This window comes from Bos indicus x Bos taurus, chromosome 25, assembly GCF_003369695.1.
Source record: "Bos indicus x Bos taurus breed Angus x Brahman F1 hybrid chromosome 25, Bos_hybrid_MaternalHap_v2.0, whole genome shotgun sequence".
Taxonomy (NCBI): Eukaryota; Metazoa; Chordata; class Mammalia; order Artiodactyla; family Bovidae; genus Bos; species Bos indicus x Bos taurus.
The window spans coordinates 17,594,558-17,609,055 of record NC_040100.1 but is presented as its reverse complement, the minus strand read 5'-3'; positions in this window follow the sequence as shown (position 1 = coordinate 17,609,055).

The following is a 14,498-nucleotide window of genomic DNA, read 5'->3' as shown; positions in this document are numbered from 1 at the left end:
CAGCCAGGACTAGAGTAAGGAATTTGTATTTGGCTTAAATGCACACTAGCCCCACCCACTGAGAAATATGGTCCAGGAGACACATCTCTCTTCTGTCTCCCCAGTCCCCAAATGAAATCCATCCACAAGCAGGAGTCCAGGAGCGGAAGTGGAGGCACTGGAGGTGTTCCTCCAATAGGACTCCCTCCCACCTTGCGTAAGCGGAGCACGAAGGTTCCTCCTGAGAACAGCAGCCGGGGTGGTTTAAATCTTCGTTGCTGACAACTCTCACTCAGAAGTAAAGTGATTCCCACCAGAAACGTGTTCATTAGCACAAGGGTGGGGACCTTCCTCGGTGGCTCAGTGGTAAAGAATCCCCCTGCCGATGCGGGAGACACGAGTTCGTGTCTGATTCGGAAAGATCCCACGTGAAGGGGAGTAACAAAGCCTGTGTGCCGCGACTATTGAGCACAGGCCCGAGAGTCCGGGAGTCACAACTACTGAAGCCTGCACGCCTAGAGCCCGCGCTCTGCAACAAGAAAAGCCACTGCAATGAGAAGCCTGCGCGCCCCAACGAGAGAGTGGCCCTCGCTCAGCACAGCGAGAGAAAAACCTGAAAAGCAGCGAAGACCCAGCACAGCCAGAAATAAATAAATAAATAAAATTATAGCACAGAGGAATGGCTGGCCGCCAGGATCTTTCTTGGGAATTTCTTTGCAAAAGATTTTTTAAAATTCCCTTAAAATCTGGTCTTGACCTCCCAGGCACTAGTCTTCAAATTAGGCAGGGATCCCTAGGGTCTTGTTAAGGCCCAGACTCTATGACTGCTCTGTCTCCTTTATCTGCCTGTGTCTTCGTTTTGTGTGTGTGTGTGTGTGTTTAATTTGTAAAATAGGAAGGATAACAAAATCTGCATTGGAAGGTCATCCTAAAGATCATCTACATTATCACCATCTTCATCATCTCCTGGGTTTACTCCAGCCTGGTGGGGGGGCACAGATGACAAGAGAAAAAAGGTACAACTTGCTATAAGGTGAGGGCAGAGAAACAGAGAGCAAGCTGGGCAGTCAGGCAAGAAGAGGAAATTTATTAGAGGGAAGAGAGGGTGGCGGGCTCTTAGGGAGAACCAGCGTTCTCCCTTTCTGATGGAGTCCTGCTTATACCCCACCAATGAAAAATTCTCTGAAGGGATTATCAGGCGAGTGTAATCTCCTCGGTTCTGTCTCATCTCAACAAAAATTTGAAGTGACAGACATTAAAGCCCTAGGCGCATCACAGCTCTTGCACAGACCGTGTTACAGCTCTTAGACAGATCAGTGTTACAGCTCAGTTTTATTTAGAAAATAGCAGGAAAATACATCCTCGAGGAGGCGTGAGGGAATGCCGACCCAAAGACGCGAAGAGAAGAGAGAGCCCCGGCCCTTTGGCTCCTCTTTTTATATGTTTTTTCCTCCCCCTGGGCCTGCCCTGTGTAAGTTGGGCTAGCCAGGAGTGCTGTTTGTTCTACCTGAGGTCCTCACTCCGGTCCTCAGACCTTCCTTTGACCCTCCTTTGTTCTGTTTTTGCGGGCCTTTCCCTTCCTTGTCTTTTAGCCACTGCCATTTAGGACTCCTGTTTCCTATTTTAACAACCTACCAGGGATGGTCACGTAGCCGGAGGTCTGGAATCTGGTGGTCTCGCAGCTTTGAGAAGATAGGCACCAGTGAGTTAACAGGATGCCATTTGGGCAATTTGGTCAGTCTCAAGGATCACTGTGATTTATTCTTTGTTTGGGAAGCCGACATCACGAGCCATCTTATCAGTGAGAGCCCATGTTGACCCTATCGCCTGCCTTAAGAAATCTAGAATTCTCAGCCCCAGCCACTGCTCTGGGCTTCCTCTCATGGACTAAAAAAGAAATGTTGCCATTTCAGTCAACACAAAATGGTACCTGTGCTGTGCTTAGTCGCTCAGTCGGGTCCAACTCTTTGCAACCCCATAGACTGTAGCCCACTAGGCTCCTCTTTCCATGGGGATTCTCCAGGCAAGAGTACAGGAGTGGGTTGCCATACCCTCCTCCAGGGGAATCTTCCCAACCCAGGGATGGAACCCAGGTCTCTCGAATTGCAGGCAGATTCTTTACCGTCAGAGCCACCAGGGAAGCCCACCTGCCAGTCTACTAAATAACAAATGCTGCCCACCATCAAGCCATCAGTGACTGAAGCTGACAGTTTATGGTGAACAGTGTCGGATTTGTGATCTCCAAAGATTTAACTTTGGGACCCGGGGCCAGGCTTGATCACTCAAGAGCTTTTATATAGCAGAGTTTTATTAAAATATAAAAAGGGACAGAGAAAGCTTCTGACACAGACATCAGAAGGGGAACGGAGAGTGCCCTGCCCCCCGCTAGTTTTAGCAAGCTGTTTTATGTCAGTTTCATCAGTTCAGTCGCTCAGTCGTGTCCAACTCTTTGTGACCCCACGGACTGCAGCACGCCAGGCCTCCCTATCCATCACCAACTCCCGGAGTTTATGTCTGTTAGAAAGTTATTAATCACGTAAGAGAAATGCCTCAAGGCTAACAGAGTTTCACCAGGCCCCTCTCCCACAGTATGCAATTCTGAGATAGGATGGCACGAGGTGTGACATCTCCCAGCCATAAAACAATTTATATGAATACTGGTTTGTTGAGCTATTATCAGCCAAAAGTTGGTTTTGCTGCTGCTGCTGCTAGGTCGCTTCAGTTGTGTCCGACTCTTCGCGACCCCATGGACTGCAGCCCACCAGGCTCCTCCACCCGTGGGATTTTCCAGGCAAGAGTACTGGAGTGGGGTGCCATTGCCTTCTCTGAAAGTTGGTCTTAGGGGGAACCATTTTGAAGAAAGGCAAATTCCAAAGCAAATACATAGTTTCATTAACATAGCTTAAGAAAAACATTTCCATAAGAAAAACGCATTGGTTAGCTCAAGGTTTGAGAAAAGTTAAGTTCAGGTGGACAGGGAGGCCTGGCGTGCTGCGATTCATGGGGTCACAAAGAGTCAGACACAACTGAGCGACTGAACTGAACTGAAGTTCAGGTGGAACCAGGTGTCGTCATAGCAACACAGAATTTTAAGAGACATTTGCACCCTATTTCCTCCATTTGGAGACCTCTGGCCTTCCTGCCTGTTACGCTCTCTCAGTTGCCCACCTCCCCCATGCCAGGGAGCCCCGAGCCCCGAGGGAATTTAGGATGGCGAAAAACAGGATATCGGCCCTAGATAAGATATACATCAAAGGAGTAATTTCAGTAAGCCCAGACTCTTGCTTCTTCCCATACAGAGAAAAACACTAAAATCATTAGTTTGAGATTCTGTTTTTGTAATTAGAAGTAATCTTTTGATGTTCGACTACACTTTTTTCCCCCCTCAGCAAAAACACCTGTATATCCTGGCTCCTCCCTTACCTCTTTGGAACAGAGCCTCAGAGCTATCTGAGAGGCTGTGTCTCTGGCTACTTAGTTCTCAGTAATGTCCCCAAATAAAACATAATTCTCCACTTTCAGGTTTTCAGGATGAAGAAAAACAGGATATTGGCCCTAAATAGTTAAGATGTACATCAAAGGAGTAATTTCAGTAAGCCCAGACTCTTGCTTCTTCCCATACATAAACACTAAGATCATTAGTTTGAGATGTCTGTTTTTGTAATTAGAAGTAATCTTTTGATGTTCGACTACGCTTTTTTTTCCCCTCAGCAAAAACGCCTGTATATCCTGGCTCCTCTCTTACCTCTTTGGAACAGAGCCTCAGAGCTATCTGAGAGGCTAGATAGAGCTATCTGTGGTTACATAGTTCTCGGTAATGTCCCCAAATGAAAATTAATTCTCAACATTCAGGTTGTGCCTTTTTTTTTTCCAGTAGACACTCCAAACCTTCATGGGAAGCCCCCAGTAACCCCCGCTGCTATTGGCTGATCCTGACACAGAAGACCATCCCTGCCCTCCACCCTCATGCTCTAGCTTCTGCCTACTCCTTCAGAGGCAGGAGACAGATGGACTTCAAGCCAGACACTTACAACTAGCCTCCTGTTCGCATTTCTTGAAGCCAGGAATAGATGGGCTCTGGGTTAGACATTTACAGCCAGCCTCCTGCTTACACTTCAGATAGAAATAACAACAGGAACAGGGTAAATAGCTGGACTTTGCCTCCTGGGAACACTTGAAGATAACAGTAATGGCAGGGGCAGAGAGGAATTAAGCCCTGCTTGGGTAAAAAGATCAAGAAGTCACAAATTCCTCATCCTTGGTGTCAGGGAGACCTCAACTGCCCACGCACAAAATGGCACCTGCCATTCTGCGTTACGCTTAGTCACTCAGTCCCATCCAACTCTTTGTGACCCCATGGACTGTAGCCCACCAGGCTCCTCTGTCTGTGGGGATTCTCCAGGCAAGAATGCTGGAGTGGCTTGTTCCAGTTCCACTCTGAAAGTCCCCGAAGCATGACTTTCTCTAGGTTCGTATGTTGGCATGTTACTCTGCTTTTCTAATAAACGCTTTACTTTGCTCTCTACTTTCTGTCTCCTTGTCAAAATTTTTTTTCAAGGCAGATAAGAGCTAGACCCTGGTGGTCTAGTGGTTAGGATTCAGCACTCTCACCACCGCAACCCACATTCGATCTCGGCCTCGCTTCCAGCTGTTGCTCACTGCTGTCTCTCCAAATTTACTTTGTGGTCAGGACTTCCTCACACCAGGCCTGGTGATTCACTCTTTCGCTGAAATATTGATTGAGTGATTACTCCTGAAGAAGAATTGTTAAAACAAAAACAAATTTCTCAAATTATGATCGTGGATCACAATTTTTACTTTATGTTTTTTAGAGAGAGAATCAGAAAAGAGAGGATATTGGTTCAAGGAACAATCTTAGAGTACCAAACTCAAGTTCATGCGTGCAATGCACAGAGAAACCAAACAAACCAAAACTTTGGAGTTTGGAGCAGAGAAATGTATATTGCTGGGCCGTGCAAGGAGAGCGGGTGGCTTATGCTCAGAAAACCCTGAACTCTCCAAACTCCAAAGGGGTTCAGCAAAGGATTTTTAAAGGGCAGGTGAGGGAGTGGGGAGTCACAGGGTGTGTGATCAGCTCATGCACTGTTCTCTGATTGGTTGATGGTGAGGTTATCAATTTTTTGGCGCTCGTAAGTCTGGGGCTCATCTGTATCAAGCAGTTAATTTCTTCCATTTGGTAGTGGTTTTAGCATCCATAAATCAGCTGAGGAAGTGTTATCTAGGGACTTTAGAGAGAAGCTACAGCAGAGGATATGGGGGAGGGGTCTGTCCCCAGATGACCCCATAGAGTCCTACTCCATGTTACATCAGGAAGGGATTTATAACAAGACAAATTGTTAGGGGAAGCACACTGATTGAAACCGCCCACCCTGGCCAGGCACCATAGTAACCATTTGCATGAGTTGTTTTATGACAGGAGATCCTGATAAGGAGCTAATAAGCCACCACCAACCAGAAGAGGTCGGGAAAGGTCTAAAGCAGACACCGCGTGTCCGTCCACTTCCCAGAATCCCTCTCGCCAGCATCCATCTTGGCTGAGCGATGCGTGCGCCACCAGGAAAGACTCTGAATTAAAATGATTGGCCAAAGACCACCCGGAAACTAATCCCATCACCATAAAACCCGAGACTGCGAGCCACGCGGCAGAGCTCTTCTCCTGGGTTCCCTTACCCTACTGCTCTCCACCCGGGTGCCCTTTCCTGATAAAATCTCTTGCTTTGTCAGCACATGTGTCTCCTCGGACAATTCATTTCTGAGTGTTAGACAAGAGCCCAGTTTCGGGCCCTGGAAGGGGTCCGCCTTCCTGCCACAGAATGAGTGTCTAGAATAAGGCTATCCAACAGAGATTTTTGCTATGATGGAAATCTTTCACTTTGTCCAATACCATAGCACTAGCCACCTATGGCTGTTATACACTTGACATATGGTTAGTGTGGCTGAGGAACTGATTTTTTTAATTTTATTGAATTAATATTTAAATAGTCACAGGTGGCTAGTGATTACAGTAGGGACAGTACAGGGCTAGATTATTAGACCCCAAGGTACAACTTTATCAATTGCCTCAGCGTGGAGGAGAAAGGGTATTGGTCCGGAGAGATGAAAGGAGAGCAATGGGTCAGACTGCCTCAAATGTTAGCCCCAGAGCTATGGAGGGGCGAGGTCTAATGGATCTGGTGGGACCAGAGTGAGACTGCCCTGGCCAAGTAAGAAGTTGGCAGCCGGTGTGGGCAGAGCAAGATGCTAGCAGCGTGAGTTTCCCACCATTCCCCTCAAGTCTGGACCAGAGGTGTGGAGAGCAAGAGAGAGGGCCCACAGTAGCAGCACCAAAGAGGGCTGGGCGCGCCCCTTAGGAGGTTCTCAAAACCTGGAGAGACCTCCAGAGACACTGAATTCAGGGTCTCTCCAACCCAACTCTGCATACCCCCAGCCTCGATTTTGCAAAGATTTTCCCAGGGGGGTGGGGATGGCAAGGTGGGGACTGTTTCCACTTTAGTTTTTTTTATTAAAAAAAAAATAAACAAAACCCCTACTTACCAATTTTTTTCTGATTACTAAATTGGCACGTGCTGGCCTTCTCTGATTCAGAGAAAACCTAAAGGTATAAATAGGAAAGTGAAAACCACCGGAAATCCCATCCCCCGCCCAGGCACCTGGCACCACGTGGGCGGTCCCCAAATGTATGTTTGTTTTTAAAGGTGTATCTCTGTTAACATCCTGTTGAATAATCTTTCTGACATTACTTTCCCACGAAAGTTATTAATTAAACACGCACACACCCACACAAACAGCTAGAAGAAGTTTCTGAGTCCCCGCTGCAAGAGAGGCGTGATCTCACTGGATCCTCACAGCAGCCGGAGACCTCTGTGGGAGACTTTTCCATGATGTACCCCGATTGCTAACCACTCTTGTCTGCCGTCTGTCTAGATTCTTCTACCCCTTTTACAGGTGAGAACGCTGAGACTCAGAGAAGCAAGGGCTCTGCACTCATCCTGCCTCAGTTTGGAACCGACCTTTGCCAATTCGGAGCTGTGTGACTGTGGACAAAGTATTGACCCCTCTGGGCCTCAGTTTCCTCCCCAGCAAAGATGGATAAGAGAAGTCCCGGGGCAGCCCATAGTGGTGGGGTGAGGAGTGCATGTCTTGATGGGTGAAAGCCAGGCGATGCCCAGCTGCTCTTGTGATTAACTTGCCTAAGCTTCCTGACAGCAGTAGAACAGCGCCAGATCTTCCATAAAATCCCACCCTTTTCCAGCTTTATTAAGGAGCTGAGGACAGGAGGCTGGGGAGAGCAGATGGGCTGGAGACCAGCTCCTTGGTTCTTGCTGCCCCCTCGTGGCTCACTCTTGCCCTGCGCCTGCATCAGTGCCCAGGGAGGTGCCACACCCAGAAAACTAGACCTGGGGTATCTCCACCCTCCCAGCCTCACCTCTCTTTCATCCCTGCCTTTCTCCTCCATCTCCTCCAGCACCTGGTAAAGGGCTTGACTTACGTTAGGAACTCAGCGTGCTCCAAGGATCAGCAGTGTGGCTCAGAGCCAATCGTGCCATCTGTGCTTCCTTCCTCCTCTGTAAAATGGGAATAATAATAGTACTGATCTCATGGGTGTTAGCGGAGAAGGCAATGACACCCCACCCCTGTACTCTTGCCTGGAAAATCACATGGACGGAGGAGCCTGGTAGGCTGCAGTCCATGGGGTCGCTAAGAGTCAGACACGACTGAGCGACTTCACTTTCACTTTTCACTTTCATGCACTGGAGAAGGAAATGGCAACCCACTCCAGTGTTCTTGCCTGGAGAATCCCAGGGATGGGGGAGCCTGGTGGGCTGCCGTTTATGGGGTCGCACAGAGTCGGACACGACTGAAGCGACTTAGCAGCAGCATGGATGTTAGAGTTAAATGTGTTAATACATATAGGGCTTAAAGAGGTGCCTGCACACGGTTAATGCTTTCGGAATGTTTCCTAGCATTATTGTTATTATACTGAATGGGTCTGTGGGTGTCATAGAGTAAAAGTGAAAGTCGTTCAGTCGTGTCCGACTCTTTGTGACCCCGTGGACTATACAGTCCATGGAATCCTCCAGGCCAGAATACTAGAGTGGGTAGCCATTCCCTTCTCCAGGGAATTTTCCCAACCCAGGAATAGAATCTATGTCTTCTGTATTGCAAGCAGATTCTTTACCAGCTGAGCCACAAGGGAAGCCCAGGTGAGGGCATAAAACATAATTAAAGGAAATAACAACATTCTAAATTTAATGGACTGACTGGACCAATAGAAATCCGAGACAAAAATTGTCCTGAAGGAATGACCGCACGGACTGTATTTGTACGTGTCCACATCACTTCTACAAGCCATTCCGCATGCAGAGTCAGAGTTTGTACATTTGCACAGGTTTATATCATGCATTTCTCATCATATAGTCATATTTATTATATGACAGGTCTTCCCAGAGAAGGAGGGCAAAACAAGAGAGACCAAGATACAGAGAGAGAGAAACACAAAACAAACTTCTAGTTTGAAACTTGACTCCAACCACAAAGTGACATCTGACTCAAGCTGTAGACTGATTCCTGACCCAGCTGTGGACCTATTTGCGATCCTGGCTGCACATCGACCCCAGCCACATGCTGATCCCTAGCCTTGGCCACAGAATTACCTTTGACCCCAGCCCAGAGACCAATCTCTGACTCTGGCCACCCAGATCCCTGACCCCGATACACTGACACCCCACCCTATCTGGGATTGGCATTTTCTGATTTCAGCTAGTGAATTCAGCTTGAGTTGGTCAACATATCTGGTCTGTCTTTCCTTCCTCTCTGCCATGGAACTGAGGAGAAAGCTCATAGTTCTCCTTTCTAATCAAAGAGGACAGGGTTAAGAAAGGCCCCTTTGCCACCTTCTGTTCTGCTTTGGATGTGATGTCTGGTGGTTTGGCAGCCATCTTGTGATCACGAGGGGACAAGCTTGGAGAAGAAAGATAGTGTTCTGAATGTGGCAGAGTGAGAGGGAAAAAAAAAGGGCCTGGATCTTTGATGATATCACCAAGTGATCAAATTGACCTCTGGATTCTGAAACAAACCATAAACATGCTTTTGTTTATACCATGTAGTTTTTCTTTTGTAATCACAAAGCAGCTTTAAAGACTGTAGTCAGTAGAGTAATGGACCCCTAAAGACGTTCACATCCTAATCTCTGGAAACTGTGGACGTGTTACACTGCAAGGGAGAATCAAAGTTGCAGATGGGATGACGATTGCTAATTAACTGACCTTGAGATGGGAGATTATCCTGATTATGTCGATGGGCTGATAGAATCAGAGTCTATAAGTCAAAGAGGGATGTAGGAGAGTTAGAGTCAGAGAGAGACTTGAAAATGCTACCCTGCTGGCTTTGCAGGTGGAAGAAGGAGCCGGGAGCTAAGGAAGGCAGGAAATTGCTAGAGGTTAGAAAGTCTAGGAGCAGACTCTCCTTTTGTGTCTCCAGAAGGCACACAGCCCTGCTGACATCTTGATTTTCAGCTCAGTGAGACCATGTTCAGACCTCTGACCTCCAGCACTAGAAGGTAACACATTTTTGTATCTCAGGCCACTCGATTTGCAGCATTGATTACTGCAGCAGTAGGAAACAAATCCACAGATACTTCTCCTGCATCTGGACACATCCCAGCCTTCTTTTCCTCAAGCCCTTCCTGCATCACCATCCCCTCCCTCATTTTTGCCACCCAATCCCTGCTTCCAGAAGGTTCTGCTGTATCTCTGCCCGCTCCTTACCTTCATCAGCATCCATTATCTCTTGCTAAAGTGGACATGGTGCAGGGCTGAACCTCAAGGACAAGCCACCAGGGTCCTTGATGCTCTGAGGTCCTCTTGCTGAAAGTCCTAATCATTTTATCTTTGAACCTGAGCTGTGTAAAGGAAGTCCCATGGGACAGTGGAGCATGTGCCGAGGCGTGGAGACTCTGCTCACACCTCCCGCCATCTGTCTGCTGCCCTGAGAGAGGGTCTTAGCCACATGCTCCTGTACCCCTTGGCCCTCTGGAAACCACTCAGCCTCGCCCTTCCCACCCACATCCAGTATTCACTGGAGAGAGCTGGACGCAGGCATAAGGGAAGGTGGAGGTCAGTTGCTCACCTCATGGGATCTTGGTGAAGAGTGTGACGGTGACCGTCCCCTCCACCCCCAACCAGTGTGTCTATCAGGTGGCCTGAGGTCTCAGCTTAGCCGAAACGAGCCTCTTGCCCCTTCCCCATCCAGTACTGAGAGTCACCATCTTGAATGCTTAGTACTTTTTGAACAAGAAGGCCTGCATTTTCATTTTGCCCTGAGCCCCTCAGCTTCTGCAGCCTTTCCTGACACGGAGTCTTTCTTTCTCTCTAGGGCTCCCGCTACTCCCTCTGGTCCCCCAGACCCCATCACTTCCCTACGTTTTCACTTCCATCCCTGAGTGGACTTCTTCCTATCAACGCGTTCTGGTCCCTTCCATCTGCAGACTAAAGCTTCCCTCCACTGACCTCCGACTTCTCCTTCCCTCTCTTTCTCTTTCCTTCCCTCTTAGCCACAGTTCCCGAAAACTCTCTTCTGCCTCCATCTCCACTTCCTCCCAGCACACCCCGTCCTCCACCCTCCTCTCTGTGCGGGAGCCGCCTGCACTTCTGCCAGGAGCTTGCTTTCATGGACACTGGATGCCAGGCCCAGGCCTGTTTCAATCCCTAGCTTCCTGTGGTACCAGCTTCCCTCTTGTTCTTAAAGCTCCGCCCTTCTGGGTGTTTTTGCTACAGGCTGTTTGCTTCTGGTCAGGCTCCTTTCCCAGGTCTTCTCTGCCCTCCCTGAAATGTTGGGGGTTCTTTACACACACACACACACCCCATGGGGACTCTTATCTGTGTCCATACAGATTATAGCCAATCACAGCCTTCCCTAAATCCAGACAAGTTTCATGAGATAGGGACTGTGTTGCCCAGCACGCAGCACAATGCCTGGCACAGAGACTGTGTTCAAGAAACATTTGCTCAATGAATGAATGAAAGATGTCTTCTAAATAAGCCTCCTGAGCTCCAGACCCATATAGCCAATTGCTAGTGGGTGTATCTCAATTTCCACATCTCCCTCCTAGATATGTCCCCTTTAGTGCAGAGCACTATCTAATGTAACATCTGTTATGATATACTGCGCATGCGTGCTCAGTCGCTTCAGTCCTGTCCGATTCTCTGCGACCCAATGGATTGTAGCCCGCCAGGCTCCTCTGTCTACGGGATTCTCCAGGCAAGAATCCTGGAGTGGGTTCCTATGCCCTCCTCCAGGGAATCCTCCTTACCCAGGGATCGAAACTCATCTTCTGCATCTCCTGCGTTCCAGGTGGACTCTTTTTCCCACTGAGCTGCCTGGAATGCCCATGATACACTGTGAAGCGAAGTTACTCAGTCGTGTGCGACTCTTTGCGATTCCATGGACTATAGCCTAGCAGGCTCCTTCGTCCACGGCATTTTCCAGGCAGGAGTAGTGGTGTAGGCTGCTGTTTCCTTCTCCAGATGATATACTGTATGTAATAGTAAGGCCTTGATTTCTCATCAAGTCTCTCATGTCCTCCACGAGAAGGTAGACTTCATTGGGACAGAGATTTGGGGTTGGTTGGTTCACCGCTCTACCCCAGGGTCTTAGAACAGAGCGTGGTACATAGTAGGTGCTCAAGAAATACTTTCTGAACAAGTGAATGATCTCTCCACGGATGCATCCACATCTCAGACTCAGTGTATCCCCTGCTGAATTCTTCGTCATCCTCCCCACACCTCCCCCTTCCAGGTCCCAGTCTCAACTGCTAAATCTAAAGAGTGAGCATCACTTCAGGCATTACTCCCTCCTCCTTCCCTGCTGAGATTTAGGCACTGGCAGCCATCTATGGGGTCGCACAGAGTCGGACACGACTGAAGCGACTTAGCAGCAGCAGCAGCCTGTGCCTAGCCCCTCATCTCTTCACCTGGAATTATGCAAACAGCATCTTCTCAAACACTCTCCCCACCATGACCTGGGCTATTTTTCTGTGTCCTTTTCCTGTTCACAACTGCCTCCTGGCTTCCATTAGCCAGAATTGTGGGACACATACCCCAGGGGTAACCCAGGTAGAGACACAACCCCTGGGGTCCCTAAGATGAGAGTGGCATATGGGTGTGGAGTAAAAGAACATCAAACTGAGAAAGTGATTCCTTTTCGGTTCTCTTTCTCTTGATCCGACTAGCCCTCTAAACGCGATAGTATCCAGCCAGAATTTCACAGCTAATTTTGGGTACCATTGTCCTCATTTATATAGTTCATGTCTATCACGATAAGGAAGGCAGGCTCTCCGTTTGTGATGATGGCAGTGTTTCTTGCAAAAATAAAGTTCTTGGGACTTTCCTCGTGGTCCAGTGGCTAAGAGTCCATGACCCCAAGGCAGGAAGCCCGGGTTTGATCCCTGATCACAGAACTAGACCCTCCCCCATGCTGAAACTAAGATGAATGAATAAATAAATATTAAAAATTAAAGTTCTTTAAATAAAAAAAGTAAATCAGTATGAAGAAAAAGTTTAAGTAAAAAGCGACGGAGAGGGACTTCCCTGGCAATCCAGTGGTTACGATTTTGCCTCCCAGTACAGGCGGTGAGGGTTTGATCCCTGGTCCGGATCCCACATGCCTCGTGACCAAAAGACCAAAACATAAAACAGCAGCACTATTGAAACAAATTCAGTAAAAACTTTGCAAGTGGTCCACATCAAAGAAAAAGTGATGGAGAAACATGTAAGTCTGGAAGAAATAAGCTGTGGCAGTGTGGCTGAGGAACAAAAGTTTGGAAGATGCAGGTCTACAGACCAGATCCCAAACCCCCTGCTCTCAGTTCCTCCGCCTCACCCCTTCAGGCCATGGTGCTTGTGCTGTGCTTACTCGCTCAGTCGTGTCTGACTCTTTGCGACCCCGTGGACTGTAGCCCGCCAGGCTCCTCTATCCGTGGGACTTCCCAGGCAAGAGTACTGGAGTGGGTTGCCATTCCCTTCTCCAGGGGATCTTCCCAGCCCAGGGATCAAACCCAGGTCTCCTGCATTGCCGGCAGATTCTTTACCTTCTGAGCCACCAGGGAAGCCCCCCTTCAGCCCATAATACTCCCCAGATACAAGACCTGGTCTGATATTGGGATTTATAAGAAGAAATACGCATTTGGTCTTCTGCCTGTTACTGGCAGAGGGCTCCTAAAACCCTCAGAATTTCCTAAGTGAAAAGAGCTTTTGTTATGTTAATGAGGTGACCTTTGGGAAGCCCCTAAGTCTTCTAATGATGGAGGCCGGTTGCCAGGGGAACCAACCTTGTGAAGAGAGGGGAACTGCCAACCCCTCCCTTCAGTCTCCTGGGGAGGGGGAGGGGCTGGAGACTGCATTGAATCACCAAAGGCCAATGATATAACCAATCAAGCCACTACAGAAATGCAAAGGGACAGGATTCGAGGGTTTCCAGTTTGGTGAGTATCTGGGGGTGTTGGGAGATTAGCTAGCTCTGGAGATGACCTGGAAGCTCTGTGCCCTTGCCCCATATCTTGCTCTATGCATCTCTTCTGTCTGGCTGTTTCTGAGTTAAATCTTTTCCAAATAAATGGGAATCTAGTAAATAAAACGTATCTCTCAGCCACGTGAGCTGCACTAGCAAATTAATCAAACCTGACTAGGGAGTCGTCAGAACCTCCACTCTACTGCAAGTTGATCAGAAGACAGGGGAAGTCTGGACTTGCAATTGTTGTCGGAAGGGGAGGGGCAGTTTTGTAGGACTGAGCCCTCAACCTGTGGGATCTGATGAGATCTCTGGGTAGACAGTGACAGAATGGAGTTAATAGGTGGTGTAGAAACACACACACCAGAATTGGAGTCAGAATTGTACCATGGAACTCCTAGACATCATGATGTAGCCACTGTATCCAGACCACACTATGTATTTGCAAACCTCCAAGCCTCTGCTCATGTCCTTCCATCTACCAAGTGTACCCTCCCACATGTCTCCATCAGGCAACTCCATCCTCATGCAAAGGGATTCTGCTTTTGTCTGCCCAGCATCTACTCCTTCTATTAATAGGACCTGTTCTTCCTTGGGGCCATTCTCTCCCTACTCTTAGTTCATATCCTTCCCAAGGAAGGATGCTTTCTAATAGGATCCATGACTCAGACTCAGCCAATCAGAGAGTTCCTTCCCCATGCTGTATAGTGATTGGTTCAGGGATAGGCATGTGATTCAAACTGACCAATGAGAGTCTTTCTTGATATGCTCGCTGAGACCATTAGAAAAAAGATCTAGTCTTTCCTCTGTGCTTGTTAAACTGGTAAGTTATAAGCCTAGACTTCTGAGAACTTATTTTGCAGGGAGGAGGAGGAAGGGAACTACTGAGTTTCACTCAGCCTGCTTGAGAATGAAGCCAATACAAAAGAAACCAGATCCCAGAGGTGGAGCCCTCCAATCTGAAGAAATTACTTGAGCACCTTGATCCATCC